This window comes from Mus pahari, chromosome 8 (genome assembly GCF_900095145.1).
Source record: "Mus pahari chromosome 8, PAHARI_EIJ_v1.1, whole genome shotgun sequence".
In the NCBI taxonomy this organism is placed as follows: domain Eukaryota; kingdom Metazoa; phylum Chordata; class Mammalia; order Rodentia; family Muridae; genus Mus; species Mus pahari.
Genome location: NC_034597.1, coordinates 10,091,891 through 10,098,721, shown reverse-complemented (window position 1 = coordinate 10,098,721; position 6,831 = coordinate 10,091,891). Strand labels below are relative to the sequence as shown.

The 6,831-nt window shown below is 42.2% G+C and overlaps 1 pseudogene; it reads right to left on the bottom strand.

The window, feature by feature from the left end:
* Nucleotides 1-6,378: 6,378 nt before the first annotated feature.
* On the bottom strand, nt 6,379-6,529 carry LOC115064637 (annotated as a pseudogene).
* Between the last annotated feature and the right edge of the window lie 302 nt (nt 6,530-6,831).

Genomic DNA, 6,831 nt, shown 5'->3' with positions numbered 1-6,831 from the left:
GATTATGAATTCAGGATCTGAGAGGTCGCTGTCACAGGCTGGCTCCCTGTCTCACCTCTGAGCACCGCAGACCACAGTCCAGAGCTCCATAAAATGCTGAGACCATGCCAGGTTGCTTAGCTGTTGGCTGAATTACTGAAGCCGCTGTAAAAAGAAATTGCCCCATTCTAAAAAACTCCTTCTGGGCTTTAGCCAAAATGATTTCGTCAAATATTATTAGGATTAAAGACATGACTTTCTACAGAGAAAAATAAATAAATAAATTGGAAGGATCCTGTCCCTTTTTTTCTTTTTATTTCTTTTTTTTTTTTTGATCCTGTCCTTTTTTTATTATTAATTTTATTTTTAATCTGCCATTCCTTATCCATCAGCCCCAAGTTGCTGAGGCAAGGTGCTGTGAGAATGCCTTCCTTGAACACACCGAGTTGATTAATACTGACATTCTATCAGGTATACTTTCTGTTTCCGTAAAACATCTTTAGACATATAAAACCCATTTAAAGCAAGGAAACAAATCCTCCTCCTCTTCCGTCAACCCTCCAGCTCTGGGAGAAGCAGGTGTGTACCGGCTTGGGCTCAGTTCCTTCTGCAGGAGTTGTGGCTCCCTCTCTCCCTCAGAGTGCTCCAGCAGCCTGGGGATCAGCTAGCTGGGGTGGTGATGGGGGGTTCAGTGAAAATGGGAGATGTGAGAAGAACACAGGAGCTGAACAGGACAGGAGGATCTTGGAAAATGGCACACGAAACCTTTCTAGTCCCCCTCCTTAGAGGACTGGGGGGCATTCTGATGGACCCCAGAAGTGATGTCCAGCATCCTCACAAACATGGTTTCCTCAGACACTGAACTTGGCCAATGCTCATTCTGAGACTTTGACAAACAAGAATGCCTGGGTTTATATTTCTCAGAGTCCAAGAACAGGCTGCATCAGTATCACCCGGGCAACTCTGATCCTCTGGCTCCCGCAGCTTCCTGGAATCGGCTTGATAAGCATTAACAAGCCTTGGGGTTGGTCAGCATGCTCAAGTGTGGGAAGTTCCATGCTGATTAAGTCCTGGAAAGAACATTTTCTCCTTCTCTTATGCTGACGAAAAATTCACATCATTTCTCCAATCTCCTTGTGGTTCCCACCAGTGGAGGACTACGCTGATGGTTGTAACTATGAAAGGCTTTCCAGTTGAGGAAAAGCAGTGTTTACTGAGCATCTGTTATTTGCAGAGTCACAAGCCAGCCTCATGCTTTGCATCATAATCCTTCAAACCCCTTTCAAGAAGAAAGTAGGCTGAATTATACCTCCATGAACACACTTGAATCAATGCCCTATGTTCTGTGACCGTACTGTATTACTAAACTCTGAGGTAGGGTCTGTAAAGCGTTGATTAACTGAAAACAGCCCTCAGCATAAGCCTTCATCCATTTTGACTAATGTCTGTTTTCATAAAGAGAAGAAATTTGGACACAAAGATGCCAGTCCGTGAAGAAGAGAGAAGAAATGGTAAGAACGCTGGTAAGAAGCAGGGAGGAGCTGCCACATATGAATCTAGAGAGGCCTCTGAGAAACCAGCCCTGTCAGTGCCTGGATTGTGGGCTTGCAGCCTCTGACCTGTAGGAAATTCTCTTAGCCTCTCTAGCCTGAATCTCTCCTACCCTCTAATCTGGTGGAAACTCTCCCAGCCTCTAGCCTGCTCAAGCAGTCTGTGGGATTTACTGTGTCAGCCTAGCAAGCTCATACAGTAGAAAGTAAAGAGCTTTCCCAGAAAGCCTGACACCACAGCAGCCAGTGTTAGGCACACTATAAGCTACCTGTTAATGAGCAACATCTGTGGAAGTCCCATTAAAAGCCTCAAATCTGGATGTGGTGGTATGTATCTGGAATCCCAGGACGCAATAGGCTGAGGTAGAAAGATTGAGTGTTGGAGGCCTGACTCAAAGAGAGAAAGAATCCCCATTTTCCAAGCAATGTATTGAGGTTTGGGGGGGGGGGGTGGATGACCTATCCAGCTTGGGCCTGCTGATGAGGAAATGGTTAGAGTCATGGTTCTCAGCACCTCATGGTACTGTCTCCAAAACCGACCATATAATTGGTCACAAAACAGCCCTCAACAGGTACAAGAAGATGGAAATAATCCCATGCACCCTATCAGATCACCATGGACTAAGTCTGGTCTTAAAATCCCACAAAAACAACAGAAGACACATACACATGGAAGCTGAACAACACTCTACTCAATGATAACTTGGACAAGGAAGAAATAAAGAAATTAAAGACTTTTTAGAGTTTAATGAAAACGAAGGCACAACATACCCAAACTTATGGGACACAATGAAGGCAGTCCTAAGAGGAAAACTCATAGCCCTGAGTGCCTCCAAAAAGAAACTAGAGAGAGCATACACTAGCAGCCTGGCAGCACACCTAAAAGCTCTAGAACTAAAGGAAGCAAATTCACCCAAGAGGAGTAGAAGGCAGGAAATAATCCAACTCAGGGCTGAAATCAACCAAGTGGAAACAAAAAGAACTATACAAAGAATCAACAAAACCAGGAGCTGGTTCTTTGAGAAAATCAACAAGATAAATCATTAGCCAGAGTAACCAGAGGCACAGAGATGTATCTAAATTAATAAACTTGGAAATGAAAAGGGAGCCATAACAATGAAGTATATCTTAAAATAATTATTTTGTTTGTTGGATATTAACAGTTGAAAATATTGAGTCATGTTTTACAGGCTTCATGGAAATATTACTGATAACTTTTCTCACTGTACTTGAAATTAGCATTTCCTTAATGTTTAACTTTAAAGTTTTTGATATTCTGAAATTTTTAAAATATACATACTGGTAAAATAATTTCTCCCCTAGAAACACTGATAATCTTCTTTAAGTAAACTAATTGTTAGACAATATACACAGATATATAATGTACTTTGAATACTCTCTCTCTCTCTATGTCAGGTGGTATCATATAAGGGCTTTTGAATATATTTCTCAATGATTCATTTTAAATATTTTACACTCTTTTACTATGTTTAACTCCCAAAGATTATTTTGTATGTTTTGAAGCATTTTAGCATTCAGCATTAGATATAGGATCCTCAGTTATGGATAGTATTAAATATTCATTAATGATTTATTTTTAGGGTATGAAAGGATCTGAATATAAATGTTGATCAAATTTTCATGTATTATTTGACTCTCAAAATGCTCAATATTATTAATATGTTTGATGTTAAAATGCACTTAAATAATAAAAAATTTAAGAAAGAAAAAAAGAATTTTTTTTCATATGTAGAAAGGAAAAAAGTTGACCTGCAGGACAGGAGAGATGAATTTGAGGTCAAGAGACCATACTTTCCCTGACAAAGAAACAGTTTAATTCCCAGCATTCACATAGGGTGACTGACTCATCACCATATGACCCTCCAGCACCAGGGCAACCTATGGCTTCTGCAGGCACCTGCACTCATGTGCACATACCCCCTACACACACACAGCATATGTACAATTAAAGTTATAAAAATGAATACAGTTTTAGAAGTTGAGTTGAAAGTAGAGCAGGAGTTGCTTGAGATTGGGATAGGAAAAGGGTTGGAGAGGGCAGTGAGCTCACACAGTACAGGTCAGGGTGTGTATGGAAATGGTACCCAGGACCCCAGCACAAGTGCAGTTAACATTGCTAATAAAACTACCTAGGAAAAAGGAATTCAAAAGCCTAAGATACAACTGGTATTGTATACATGTGTCTTCTCATGACATTTTACAACATGTCATTTGTAAGTAACCTGGTGGCGAGATGGCTCAACAGGTAAGGATACTTGCCTCCAAGCCTGATGACACGAATTCAGTCCCTGGAACCCACATAGCAAAAAGAGAGCACCAATTTCTATAAATGTCCTTTGACCTTCATACACAAGCCCCTGTACAAGTGAAACCACCACACACACACACACACACACACACACACACACACACACACACATAAATAAATAAACAAACAAATAAAAAATGTTTTTAATGTGATGATTCCTCGTTTAACTTGGATTCTGGCTGTCCTTGTATTAGTAAGGGTTCTCTGGAGGATCAGAATGAAAAAGATATGATTATTAGTTTGCCTTACAGAATACAGCTGTTACACTCCAACAATGACTGTTTACTATCAGAGAAGCCGAGAACCGGGTAATTGATTCATCCATCAGCTGTGTGCCTGGACAATCCCACTCTTACACCAAAGATCTGGAGGATTCCTGAAGAGCTCCTGGTCTTCCATCTACATCAAGAACCTATGAGGCTGGAGAGATGGCTCAGTGGTTAAGAGCACCATGTACTCCTCTGGAGGATCTGGCCTGGATTCCCAGTACCATGTGGCTGCTCACATTGGAAACCCAAAGAAACTGGGTCCAGTATCTGCAAAGAAACCAGCAGCAACAACCCAGGGTAGATGACCTCCGCACTGGGAGGAAGGCTAAGCCACCAAACATCAACAGGGCTCCTTCTTTCATGTCCTTATGTCCGGCCTGTCAACAGAAGGCAGTGACTACATTTAGAGTGGGGGTCTTCTCATATTAATTAAGACAATGAAGACAATTCCCCCATATGTGCCAATGGGACAACCAGCATAGGAAATCCCTCACTAACTCTCTCTTCCCAGATAGGTCTAGGTTGTGTCAAGATAATTAAAGCTGGGCAAAGTCTCATTCACCACTTGGGAACATTCTGCACAGAGAGGGACAGAGGATGGGAATAGCAGCAGACACCTGTCATCCCAACTCTTGGAAGGAAAAAGATCAGAAACGTAAGGCTGTCATGGGGTACAAGGCCAGTACAGACCACGTAAGACCCTGCCTCAGATAGATGAAATAATAATAATAATAATAGGATAAATTATTACAACATTAGTTAATTACCATGGCGTACAAGGAGTAACAAGCCTCTTACATTGTGAAAGAGATGAGTGATTGCTTGTAATGTGGGCTGGCGGTTTCCAGGAAGAAAGCACAGTTAGAACTGCCTGCTCATCTGACACTCTATCATCTCAGCGCTCAAGACATATATATTTTTATGACAGCCTTTAAAATATTGAGAAACATATCATGGAAAAAGAATATATAATACACTCACACTTCTTAATATTAATAATAAAATAAGCACAAAGCATTTTATAAAAGAAATAGCAGTGTGTAAAGGCTCAGTATCACTGGGGATGAAATATTTGACGTTTTATTATGGAAATGCCAACAAACAAATTATCCTGTTCATTTTTTTATTACTATAGTTCTCTAGTTCCCCATACAATGCTGTGTAAACATTTTGTCAGAAATGTTAAAGACTGTTAACACACTAGTAATTTGACTGCAGATATAACAGCCTTGGGCAACCAGGTGGTTACGCTGGTTGCTGTGCTCAGCAAAGTATAAGAGGGTGACTGTGAAGAAGTGTGGAGCAAGTTTGAAAGGCTACACAGATATGAGCACTTGCTCCTTTCCCAGAGGGCCTGAATTTGGATCTTACCACTTATGTTGGGAGCTCATAGCTGGCTCACTATATTTCCAGGCTTCTTTATGCACCTGAACATATGTGACATACACACAGAGAGGCCATACACATAAAAACATTTTTAAATCTTTAAAAAGATTAGCTAGGTGGTGGTGGCACACACCTTTAATCAGATCACTGGGGAGTTTGAGGCCAGCCTAGTCTACAAAATGAGCTCTAAGACAGTGAGGCCTACCTGGTTCTAGGGCTTGAGGCCTACTTGGAAGATAATTGCCTGCAGCACGCCCACTCACAAACTGAAGCCTTGGGCTTGGGTCTGGAGCATGTGAAGCAAGAAGGGAGGGTTTGGGTCATAGTGGAATCGGACCTAGAACCATCTGTCTATACATCTGCAATGTAAGAAGGAGAGTGTAGACAGGTCACTTGGGCCAGAGGCCTGACCTTCTGTTTAGTCATGGAAGAACTCTCATACTTTCTTGTGCCTCAGTTTCTTCACCGTGACAAAAGCAGTGTAATGTTATGACAGAATGGCTTACCATGGGAAGTCCCTAGAATAGAAGCAGCCATAGTACATGAGAGCTTGCTGGGTTAGCAGAAGGAGCCTGCAGAAGCCTGGGAGACACAGCCTGCAAGCTCCCCTGACTGTCTCCTCTCCCGTGTCCACTCAGTTCCCCCGACTGACTCCTCTCCCGTGTCCCCTCTACTGCCACTGGCTTGCCTTCTGCTCCACCTGTTATACTGGCTGTTCCTGTTCCCACACCTTCAGGGCTTCATGGCAGGCCATCTCCTCAAATCCTCAGTATGCTCCCAGCCCCTCCCAGCATCAATCTACACATGTTATTTCTTTAATGTGTTTACCACCATTTGAGGTTTTTATTAAATTGTATTTTTGGGGTGAAAGCACAGAGTCCCTCACTACCAAATGCGGCCAAGTTTCCCATATTTGGGGTAGACTGAAAGTGTCAGCACGACCAGTATGCAAAGGATAAGCCTCGTGCTGGGAAAACTATCTTCATGGTCAGGGGACTCCTCCAACAGGTGAGTATTGAAATATACATATACATACACACATCATTTTTTGAGGCAAAGTCTCCTCTGTGTAAGCCAGCCTGGACTTGAATTTACAATCCTCCTCCCTCAGAATTCCAAATGCTGGATGTGATAGTTTGTATATCCTTGGCCCAGGGAGTGGCACTATTAGAAGGTGTAGTCCTGTTGGTGTAGGTGTGTCACTGTGAGTGAGGGCTATAAGACCCTCATTCTAGCTGCCTGGAAGCCAGTATTCTGCTAGCATCCTTCAGATGAAGATGTAGAACTCTTAGCTCCTTCTGCACCATGCCTGCCTTGA